Source organism: Salmo salar, unplaced genomic scaffold (genome assembly GCF_905237065.1).
Source record: "Salmo salar unplaced genomic scaffold, Ssal_v3.1, whole genome shotgun sequence".
In the NCBI taxonomy this organism is placed as follows: domain Eukaryota; kingdom Metazoa; phylum Chordata; class Actinopteri; order Salmoniformes; family Salmonidae; genus Salmo; species Salmo salar.
Window position 1 is genome coordinate 91,207 of NW_025548960.1, and position 9,421 is coordinate 100,627.

Consider the following 9,421-nt stretch of genomic DNA (forward strand, 5'->3'; position numbering starts at 1 on the left):
GTGATAAACAGACATTGCATTTTCACCAATTAGATAAGCAGCTTGAACTTTGTGTCACTGAAAAAGTAGAAGAAATTACAAACACTGTTCCCATCACTTTTTAGCACAGGTAGTTGGATAAAATACAAACTTTATTTCCTTTCATCATTTGAACAGGGCAAAGGAGCACAAAGCACACACAAGCTGCATTCAGCAACAATATTCTTGTTTGTCTTATAAATACAAGGCAGATGCTAATTGAAAACACAAGGAAATTTGATCCTATTAAAAGGCAGGAAGCTGCATTTAGTCAATTCATCATTAAATGCTTACTACAAGGCAGTGTTGCTGATGAAATAGTGCAAGAGCACACCCTCGTGGACAAAATGCTTACAGCACCTGGTATTCCCAGGCGGTCTCCCATCCAAGTACTAACCAGGCCCGACCCTGCTTAGCTTCCGAGATCAGACGAGATCGGGCGTACCCAGGCTGGTATGGCCGTAAGCGAGAAACAATCTCTTGCTACAACATATATAGTCAAAGTGAGTGTGATAAACAGACATTGCATTTTCACCAATTAGATAAGCAGCTTGAACTTTGTGTCACTGAAAAAGTAGAAGAAATTACAAACACTGTTCCCATCACTTTTTAGCACAGGTAGTTGGATAAAATACAAACTTTATTTCCTTTCATCATTTGAACAGGGCAAAGGAGCACAAAGCACACACAAGCTGCATTCAGCAACAATATTCTTGTTTGTCTTATAAATACAAGGCAGATGCTAATTGAAAACACAAGGAAATTTGATCCTATTAAAAAGGCAGGAAGCTGCATTTAGTCAATTCATCATTAAATGCTTACTACAAGGCAGTGTTGCTGATGAAATAGTGCAAGAGCACACCCTCGTGGACAAAATGCTTACAGCACCTGGTATTCCCAGGCGGTCTCCCATCCAAGTACTAACCAGGCCCGACCCTGCTTAGCTTCCGAGATCAGACGAGATCGGGCGTACCCAGGCTGGTATGGCCGTGAGCGAGAAACAATCTCTTGCTACAACATATATAGTCAAAGTGAGTGTGATAAACAGACATTGCATTTTCACCAATTAGATAAGCAGCTTGAACTTTGTGTCACTGAAAAAGTAGAAGAAATTACAAACACTGTTCCCATCACTTTTTAGCACAGGTAGTTGGATAAAATACAAACTTTATTTCCTTTCATCAATTGAACAGGGCAAAGGAGCACAAAGCACACACAAGCTGCATTCAGCAACAATATTCTTGTTTGTCTTATAAATACAAGGCAGATGCTAATTGAAAACACAAGGAAATTTGATCCTATTAAAAAGGCAGGAAGCTGCATTTAGTCAATTCATCATTAAATGCTTACTACAAGGCAGTGTTGCTGATGAAATAGTGCAAGAGCACACCCTCGTGGACAAAATGCTTACAGCACCTGGTATTCCCAGGCGGTCTCCCATCCAAGTACTAACCAGGCCCGACCCTGCTTAGCTTCCGAGATCAGACGAGATCGGGCGTACCCAGGCTGGTATGGCCGTAAGCGAGAAACAATCTCTTGCTACAACATATATAGTCAAAGTGAGTGTGATAAACAGACATTGCATTTTCACCAATTAGATAAGCAGCTTGAACTTTGTGTCACTGAAAAAGTAGAAGAAATTACAAACACTGTTCCCATCACTTTTTAGCACAGGTAGTTGGATAAAATACAAACTTTATTTCCTTTCATCATTTGAACAGGGCAAAGGAGCACAAAGCACACACAAGCTGCATTCAGCAACAATATTCTTGTTTGTCTTATAAATACAAGGCAGATGCTAATTGAAAACACAAGGAAATTTGATCCTATTAAAAAGGCAGGAAGCTGCATTTAGTCAATTCATCATTAAATGCTTACTACAAGGCAGTGTTGCTGATGAAATAGTGCAAGAGCACACCCTCGTGGACAAAATGCTTACAGCACCTGGTATTCCCAGGCGGTCTCCCATCCAAGTACTAACCAGGCCCGACCCTGCTTAGCTTCCGAGATCAGACGAGATCGGGCGTACCCAGGCTGGTATGGCCGTAAGCGAGAAACAATCTCTTGCTACAACATATATAGTCAAAGTGAGTGTGATAAACAGACATTGCATTTTCACCAATTAGATAAGCAGCTTGAACTTTGTGTCACTGAAAAAGTAGAAGAAATTACAAACACTGTTCCCATCACTTTTTAGCACAGGTAGTTGGATAAAATACAAACTTTATTTCCTTTCATCATTTGAACAGGGCAAAGGAGCACAAAGCACACACAAGCTGCATTCAGCAACAATATTCTTGTTTGTCTTATAAATACAAGGCAGATGCTAATTGAAAACACAAGGAAATTTGATCCTATTAAAAAGGCAGGAAGCTGCATTTAGTCAATTCATCATTAAATGCTTACTACAAGGCAGTGTTGCTGATGAAATAGTGCAAGAGCACACCCTCGTGGACAAAATGCTTACAGCACCTGGTATTCCCAGGCGGTCTCCCATCCAAGTACTAACCAGGCCCGACCCTGCTTAGCTTCCGAGATCAGACGAGATCGGGCGTACCCAGGCTGGTATGGCCGTAAGCGAGAAACAATCTCTTGCTACAACATATATAGTCAAAGTGAGTCTGATAAAACAGACATTTAGTCAATTCATCATTAAATGCTTACTACAAGGCAGTGTTGCTGATGAAATAGTGCAAGAGCACACCCTCGTGGACAAAATGCTTACAGCACCTGGTATTCCCAGGCGGTCTCCCATCCAAGTACTAACCAGGCCCGACCCTGCTTAGCTTCCGAGATCAGACGAGATCGGGCGTACCCAGGCTGGTATGGCCGTAAGCGAGAAACAATCTCTTGCTACAACATATATAGTCAAAGTGAGTGTGATAAACAGACATTGCATTTTCACCAATTAGATAAGCAGCTTGAACTTTGTGTCACTGAAAAAGTAGAAGAAATTACAAACACTGTTCCCATCACTTTTTAGCACAGGTAGTTGGATAAAATACAAACTTTATTTCCTTTCATCATTTGAACAGGGCAAAGGAGCACAAAGCACACACAAGCTGCATTCAGCAACAATATTCTTGTTTGTCTTATAAATACAAGGCAGATGCTAATTGAAAACACAAGGAAATTTGATCCTATTAAAAAGGCAGGAAGCTGCATTTAGTCAATTCATCATTAAATGCTTACTACAAGGCAGTGTTGCTGATGAAATAGTGCAGGGGCACACCCTCGTGGACAAAGTGCTTACAGCACCTGGTATTCCCAGGCGGTCTCCCATCCAAGTACTAACCAGGCCCGACCCTGCTTAGCTTCCGAGATCAGACGAGATCGGGCGTACCCAGGCTGGTATGGCCGTGGCGAGAAACAATCTCTTGCTACAACATATATAGTCAAAGTGAGTCTGATAAAACAGACATTTAGTCAATTCATCATTAAATGCTTAATACAAGGCAGTGTTGCTGATGAAATAGTGCAAGAGCACACCCTCGTGGACAAAATGCTTACAGCACCTGGTATTCCCAGGCGGTCTCCCATCCAAGTACTAACCAGGCCCGACCCTGCTTAGCTTCCGAGATCAGACGAGATCGGGCGTACCCAGGCTGGTATGGCCGTAAGCGAGAAACAATCTCTTGCTACAACATATATAGTCAAAGTGAGTGTGATAAACAGACATTGCATTTTCACCAATTAGATAAGCAGCTTGAACTTTGTGTCACTGAAAAAGTAGAAGAAATTACAAACACTGTTCCCATCACTTTTTAGCACAGGTAGTTGGATAAAATACAAACTTTATTTCCTTTCATCATTTGAACAGGGCAAAGGAGCACAAAGCACACACAAGCTGCATTCAGCAACAATATTCTTGTTTGTCTTATAAATACAAGGCAGATGCTAATTGAAAACACAAGGAAATTTGATCCTATTAAAAAGGCAGGAAGCTGCATTTAGTCAATTCATCATTAAATGCTTACTACAAGGCAGTGTTGCTGATGAAATAGTGCAAGAGCACACCCTCGTGGACAAAATGCTTACAGCACCTGGTATTCCCAGGCGGTCTCCCATCCAAGTACTAACCAGGCCCGACCCTGCTTAGCTTCCGAGATCAGACGAGATCGGGCGTACCCAGGCTGGTATGGCCGTAAGCGAGAAACAATCTCTTGCTACAACATATATAGTCAAAGTGAGTCTGATAAAACAGACATTTAGTCAATTCATCATTAAATGCTTACTACAAGGCAGTGTTGCTGATGAAATAGTGCAAGAGCACACCCTCGTGGACAAAATGCTTACAGCACCTGGTATTCCCAGGCGGTCTCCCATCCAAGTACTAACCAGGCCCGACCCTGCTTAGCTTCCGAGATCAGACGAGATCGGGCGTACCCAGGCTGGTATGGCCGTAAGCGAGAAACAATCTCTTGCTACAACATATATAGTCAAAGTGAGTGTGATAAACAGACATTGCATTTTCACCAATTAGATAAGCAGCTTGAACTTTGTGTCACTGAAAAAGTAGAAGAAATTACAAACACTGTTCCCATCACTTTTTAGCACAGGTAGTTGGATAAAATACAAACTTTATTTCCTTTCATCATTTGAACAGGGCAAAGGAGCACAAAGCACACACAAGCTGCATTCAGCAACAATATTCTTGTTTGTCTTATAAATACAAGGCAGATGCTAATTGAAAACACAAGGAAATTTGATCCTATTAAAAAGGCAGGAAGCTGCATTTAGTCAATTCATCATTAAATGCTTACTACAAGGCAGTGTTGCTGATGAAATAGTGCAAGGGCACACCCTCGTGGACAAAATGCTTACAGCACCTGGTATTCCCAGGCGGTCTCCCATCCAAGTACTAACCAGGCCCGACCCTGCTTAGCTTCCGAGATCAGACGAGATCGGGCGTACCCAGGCTGGTATGGCCGTAAGCGAGAAACAATCTCTTGCTACAACATATATAGTCAAAGTGAGTGTGATAAACAGACATTGCATTTTCACCAATTAGATAAGCAGCTTGAACTTTGTGTCACTGAAAAAGTAGAAGAAATTACAAACACTGTTCCCATCACTTTTTAGCACAGGTAGTTGGATAAAATACAAACTTTATTTCCTTTCATCATTTGAACAGGGCAAAGGAGCACAAAGCACACACAAGCTGCATTCAGCAACAATATTCTTGTTTGTCTTATAAATACAAGGCAGATGCTAATTGAAAACACAAGGAAATTTGATCCTATTAAAAAGGCAGGAAGCTGCATTTAGTCAATTCATCATTAAATGCTTACTACAAGGCAGTGTTGCTGATGAAATAGTGCAAGGGCACACCCTCGTGGACAAAATGCTTACAGCACCTGGTATTCCCAGGCGGTCTCCCATCCAAGTACTAACCAGGCCCGACCCTGCTTAGCTTCCGAGATCAGACGAGATCGGGCGTACCCAGGCTGGTATGGCCGTAAGCGAGAAACAATCTCTTGCTACAACATATATAGTCAAAGTGAGTCTGATAAAACAGACATTTAGTCAATTCATCATTAAATGCTTACTACAAGGCAGTGTTGCTGATGAAATAGTGCAAGAGCACACCCTCGTGGACAAAATGCTTACAGCACCTGGTATTCCCAGGCGGTCTCCCATCCAAGTACTAACCAGGCCCGACCCTGCTTAGCTTCCGAGATCAGACGAGATCGGGCGTACCCAGGCTGGTATGGCCGTAAGCGAGAAACAATCTCTTGCTACAACATATATAGTCAAAGTGAGTGTGATAAACAGACATTGCATTTTCACCAATTAGATAAGCAGCTTGAACTTTGTGTCACTGAAAAAGTAGAAGAAATTACAAACACTGTTCCCATCACTTTTTAGCACAGGTAGTTGGATAAAATACAAACTTTATTTCCTTTCATCATTTGAACAGGGCAAAGGAGCACAAAGCACACACAAGCTGCATTCAGCAACAATATTCTTGTTTGTCTTATAAATACAAGGCAGATGCTAATTGAAAACACAAGGAAATTTGATCCTATTAAAAAGGCAGGAAGCTGCATTTAGTCAATTCATCATTAAATGCTTACTACAAGGCAGTGTTGCTGATGAAATAGTGCAAGAGCACACCCTCGTGGACAAAATGCTTACAGCACCTGGTATTCCCAGGCGGTCTCCCATCCAAGTACTAACCAGGCCCGACCCTGCTTAGCTTCCGAGATCAGACGAGATCGGGCGTACCCAGGCTGGTATGGCCGTAAGCGAGAAACAATCTCTTGCTACAACATATATAGTCAAAGTGAGTCTGATAAAACAGACATTTAGTCAATTCATCATTAAATGCTTAATACAAGGCAGTGTTGCTGATGAAATAGTGCAAGAGCACACCCTCGTGGACAAAATGCTTACAGCACCTGGTATTCCCAGGCGGTCTCCCATCCAAGTACTAACCAGGCCCGACCCTGCTTAGCTTCCGAGATCAGACGAGATCGGGCGTACCCAGGCTGGTATGGCCGTAAGCGAGAAACAATCTCTTGCTACAACATATATAGTCAAAGTGAGTGTGATAAACAGACATTGCATTTTCACCAATTAGATAAGCAGCTTGAACTTTGTGTCACTGAAAAAGTAGAAGAAATTACAAACACTGTTCCCATCACTTTTTAGCACAGGTAGTTGGATAAAATACAAACTTTATTTCCTTTCATCAATTGAACAGGGCAAAGGAGCACAAAGCACACACAAGCTGCATTCAGCAACAATATTCTTGTTTGTCTTATAAATACAAGGCAGATGCTAATTGAAAACACAAGGAAATTTGATCCTATTAAAAAGGCAGGAAGCTGCATTTAGTCAATTCATCATTAAATGCTTACTACAAGGCAGTGTTGCTGATGAAATAGTGCAGGGGCACACCCTCGTGGACAAAATGCTTACAGCACCTGGTATTCCCAGGCGGTCTCCCATCCAAGTACTAACCAGGCCCGACCCTGCTTAGCTTCCGAGATCAGACGAGATCGGGTGTACCCAGGCTGGTATGGCCGTAGCGAGAAACAATCTCTTGCTACAACATATATAGTCAAAGTGAGTCTGATAAAACAGACATTTAGTCAATTCATCATTAAATGCTTAATACAAGGCAGTGTTGCTGATGAAATAGTGCAAGAGCACACCCTCGTGGACAAAATGCTTACAGCACCTGGTATTCCCAGGCGGTCTCCCATCCAAGTACTAACCAGGCCCGACCCTGCTTAGCTTCCGAGATCAGACGAGATCGGGCGTACCCAGGCTGGTATGGCCGTAAGCGAGAAAAAATCTCTTGCTACAACATATATAGTCAAAGTGAGTGTGATAAACAGACATTGCATTTTCACCAATTAGATAAGCAGCTTGAACTTTGTGTCACTGAAAAAGTAGAAGAAATTACAAACACTGTTCCCATCACTTTTTAGCACAGGTAGTTGGATAAAATACAAACTTTATTTCCTTTCATCAATTGAACAGGGCAAAGGAGCACAAAGCACACACAAGCTGCATTCAGCAACAATATTCTTGTTTGTCTTATAAATACAAGGCAGATGCTAATTGAAAACACAAGGAAATTTGATCCTATTAAAAAGGCAGGAAGCTGCATTTAGTCAATTCATCATTAAATGCTTACTACAAGGCAGTGTTGCTGATGAAATAGTGCAAGAGCACACCCTTGTGGACAAAATGCTTACAGCACCTGGTATTCCCAGGCGGTCTCCCATCCAAGTACTAACCAGGCCCGACCCTGCTTAGCTTCCGAGATCAGACGAGATCGGGCGTACCCAGGCTGGTATGGCCGTAAGCGAGAAACAATCTCTTGCTACAACATATATAGTCAAAGTGAGTGTGATAAACAGACATTGCATTTTCACCAATTAGATAAGCAGCTTGAACTTTGTGTCACTGAAAAAGTAGAAGAAATTACAAACACTGTTCCCATCACTTTTTAGCACAGGTAGTTGGATAAAATACAAACTTTATTTCCTTTCATCATTTGAACAGGGCAAAGGAGCACAAAGCACACACAAGCTGCATTCAGCAACAATATTCTTGTTTGTCTTATAAATACAAGGCAGATGCTAATTGAAAACACAAGGAAATTTGATCCTATTAAAAAGGCAGGAAGCTGCATTTAGTCAATTCATCATTAAATGCTTACTACAAGGCAGTGTTGCTGATGAAATAGTGCAAGAGCACACCCTCGTGGACAAAATGCTTACAGCACCTGGTATTCCCAGGCGGTCTCCCATCCAAGTACTAACCAGGCCCGACCCTGCTTAGCTTCCGAGATCAGACGAGATCGGGCGTACCCAGGCTGATATGGCCGTAAGCGAGAAACAATCTCTTGCTACAACATATATAGTCAAAGTGAGTCTGATAAAACAGACATTTAGTCAATTCATCATTAAATGCTTAATACAAGGCAGTGTTGCTGATGAAATAGTGCAAGAGCACACCCTCGTGGACAAAATGCTTACAGCACCTGGTATTCCCAGGCGGTCTCCCATCCAAGTACTAACCAGGCCCGACCCTGCTTAGCTTCCGAGATCAGACGAGATCGGGCGTACCCAGGCTGGTATGGCCGTGAGCGAGAAAAAATCTCTTGCTACAACATATATAGTCAAAGTGAGTGTGATAAACAGACATTGCATTTTCACCAATTAGATAAGCAGCTTGAACTTTGTGTCACTGAAAAAGTAGAAGAAATTACAAACACTGTTCCCATCACTTTTTAGCACAGGTAGTTGGATAAAATACAAACTTTATTTCCTTTCATCATTTGAACAGGGCAAAGGAGCACAAAGCACACACAAGCTGCATTCAGCAACAATATTCTTGTTTGTCTTATAAATACAAGGCAGATGCTAATTGAAAACACAAGGAAATTTGATCCTATTAAAAAGGCAGGAAGCTGCATTTAGTCAATTCATCATTAAATGCTTACTACAAGGCAGTGTTGCTGATGAAATAGTGCAAGAGCACACCCTCGTGGACAAAATGCTTACAGCACCTGGTATTCCCAGGCGGTCTCCCATCCAAGTACTAACCAGGCCCGACCCTGCTTAGCTTCCGAGATCAGACGAGATCGGGAGTACCCAGGCTGGTATGGCCGTAAGCGAGAAACAATCTCTTGCTACAACATATATAGTCAAAGTGAGTGTGATAAACAGACATTGCATTTTCACCAATTAGATAAGCAGCTTGAACTTTGTGTCACTGAAAAAGTAGAAGAAATTACAAACACTGTTCCCATCACTTTTTAGCACAGGTAGTTGGATAAAATACAAACTTTATTTCCTTTCATCATTTGAACAGGGCAAAGGAGCACAAAGCACACACAAGCTGCATTCAGCAACAATATTCTTGTTTGTCTTATAAATACAAG

At 41.9% G+C, this 9,421-nt stretch overlaps 20 non-coding genes and 1 pseudogene across 20 annotated transcripts; all 21 read right to left on the minus strand.

Annotated features, from left to right (window-relative positions):
* Positions 1-366: 366 nt before the first annotated feature.
* On the minus strand, positions 367-485 carry LOC123734558 (5S ribosomal RNA). Its single transcript, XR_006764763.1, has one exon. It is a non-coding gene; the product is annotated as a 5S ribosomal RNA (ribosomal RNA).
* Positions 486-894: 409 nt separating this feature from the next.
* Positions 895-1,013, minus strand: LOC123734227 (5S ribosomal RNA). The gene has a single exon (XR_006764526.1). It is a non-coding gene; the product is annotated as a 5S ribosomal RNA (ribosomal RNA).
* A 409-nt stretch (positions 1,014-1,422) lies between these two features.
* On the minus strand, positions 1,423-1,541 carry LOC123734569 (5S ribosomal RNA). The gene has a single exon (XR_006764764.1). It is a non-coding gene; the product is annotated as a 5S ribosomal RNA (ribosomal RNA).
* Positions 1,542-1,950: 409 nt separating this feature from the next.
* Positions 1,951-2,069, minus strand: LOC123734580 (5S ribosomal RNA). The gene has a single exon (XR_006764765.1). It is a non-coding gene; the product is annotated as a 5S ribosomal RNA (ribosomal RNA).
* A 409-nt stretch (positions 2,070-2,478) lies between these two features.
* LOC123734582 (5S ribosomal RNA) lies at positions 2,479-2,597 on the minus strand. Its single transcript, XR_006764766.1, has one exon. It is a non-coding gene; the product is annotated as a 5S ribosomal RNA (ribosomal RNA).
* Positions 2,598-2,736: 139 nt separating this feature from the next.
* LOC123734583 (5S ribosomal RNA) lies at positions 2,737-2,855 on the minus strand. The gene has a single exon (XR_006764767.1). It is a non-coding gene; the product is annotated as a 5S ribosomal RNA (ribosomal RNA).
* A 409-nt stretch (positions 2,856-3,264) lies between these two features.
* On the minus strand, positions 3,265-3,382 carry LOC123734502 (uncharacterized; annotated as a pseudogene).
* Positions 3,383-3,521: 139 nt separating this feature from the next.
* On the minus strand, positions 3,522-3,640 carry LOC123734584 (5S ribosomal RNA). Its single transcript, XR_006764768.1, has one exon. It is a non-coding gene; the product is annotated as a 5S ribosomal RNA (ribosomal RNA).
* A 409-nt stretch (positions 3,641-4,049) lies between these two features.
* On the minus strand, positions 4,050-4,168 carry LOC123734585 (5S ribosomal RNA). The gene has a single exon (XR_006764769.1). It is a non-coding gene; the product is annotated as a 5S ribosomal RNA (ribosomal RNA).
* Positions 4,169-4,307: 139 nt separating this feature from the next.
* LOC123734586 (5S ribosomal RNA) lies at positions 4,308-4,426 on the minus strand. Its single transcript, XR_006764770.1, has one exon. It is a non-coding gene; the product is annotated as a 5S ribosomal RNA (ribosomal RNA).
* Positions 4,427-4,835: 409 nt separating this feature from the next.
* LOC123734587 (5S ribosomal RNA) lies at positions 4,836-4,954 on the minus strand. The gene has a single exon (XR_006764771.1). It is a non-coding gene; the product is annotated as a 5S ribosomal RNA (ribosomal RNA).
* Positions 4,955-5,363: 409 nt separating this feature from the next.
* On the minus strand, positions 5,364-5,482 carry LOC123734589 (5S ribosomal RNA). Its single transcript, XR_006764773.1, has one exon. It is a non-coding gene; the product is annotated as a 5S ribosomal RNA (ribosomal RNA).
* A 139-nt stretch (positions 5,483-5,621) lies between these two features.
* LOC123734590 (5S ribosomal RNA) lies at positions 5,622-5,740 on the minus strand. Its single transcript, XR_006764774.1, has one exon. It is a non-coding gene; the product is annotated as a 5S ribosomal RNA (ribosomal RNA).
* Positions 5,741-6,149: 409 nt separating this feature from the next.
* LOC123734591 (5S ribosomal RNA) lies at positions 6,150-6,268 on the minus strand. The gene has a single exon (XR_006764775.1). It is a non-coding gene; the product is annotated as a 5S ribosomal RNA (ribosomal RNA).
* A 139-nt stretch (positions 6,269-6,407) lies between these two features.
* Positions 6,408-6,526, minus strand: LOC123734592 (5S ribosomal RNA). The gene has a single exon (XR_006764776.1). It is a non-coding gene; the product is annotated as a 5S ribosomal RNA (ribosomal RNA).
* Positions 6,527-6,935: 409 nt separating this feature from the next.
* On the minus strand, positions 6,936-7,053 carry LOC123734367 (5S ribosomal RNA). The gene has a single exon (XR_006764666.1). It is a non-coding gene; the product is annotated as a 5S ribosomal RNA (ribosomal RNA).
* A 139-nt stretch (positions 7,054-7,192) lies between these two features.
* On the minus strand, positions 7,193-7,311 carry LOC123734593 (5S ribosomal RNA). The gene has a single exon (XR_006764777.1). It is a non-coding gene; the product is annotated as a 5S ribosomal RNA (ribosomal RNA).
* Positions 7,312-7,720: 409 nt separating this feature from the next.
* LOC123734594 (5S ribosomal RNA) lies at positions 7,721-7,839 on the minus strand. The gene has a single exon (XR_006764778.1). It is a non-coding gene; the product is annotated as a 5S ribosomal RNA (ribosomal RNA).
* A 409-nt stretch (positions 7,840-8,248) lies between these two features.
* On the minus strand, positions 8,249-8,367 carry LOC123734968 (5S ribosomal RNA). Its single transcript, XR_006765153.1, has one exon. It is a non-coding gene; the product is annotated as a 5S ribosomal RNA (ribosomal RNA).
* Positions 8,368-8,506: 139 nt separating this feature from the next.
* Positions 8,507-8,625, minus strand: LOC123734228 (5S ribosomal RNA). Its single transcript, XR_006764527.1, has one exon. It is a non-coding gene; the product is annotated as a 5S ribosomal RNA (ribosomal RNA).
* Positions 8,626-9,034: 409 nt separating this feature from the next.
* LOC123734904 (5S ribosomal RNA) lies at positions 9,035-9,153 on the minus strand. Its single transcript, XR_006765089.1, has one exon. It is a non-coding gene; the product is annotated as a 5S ribosomal RNA (ribosomal RNA).
* Positions 9,154-9,421: the final 268 nt, after the last annotated feature.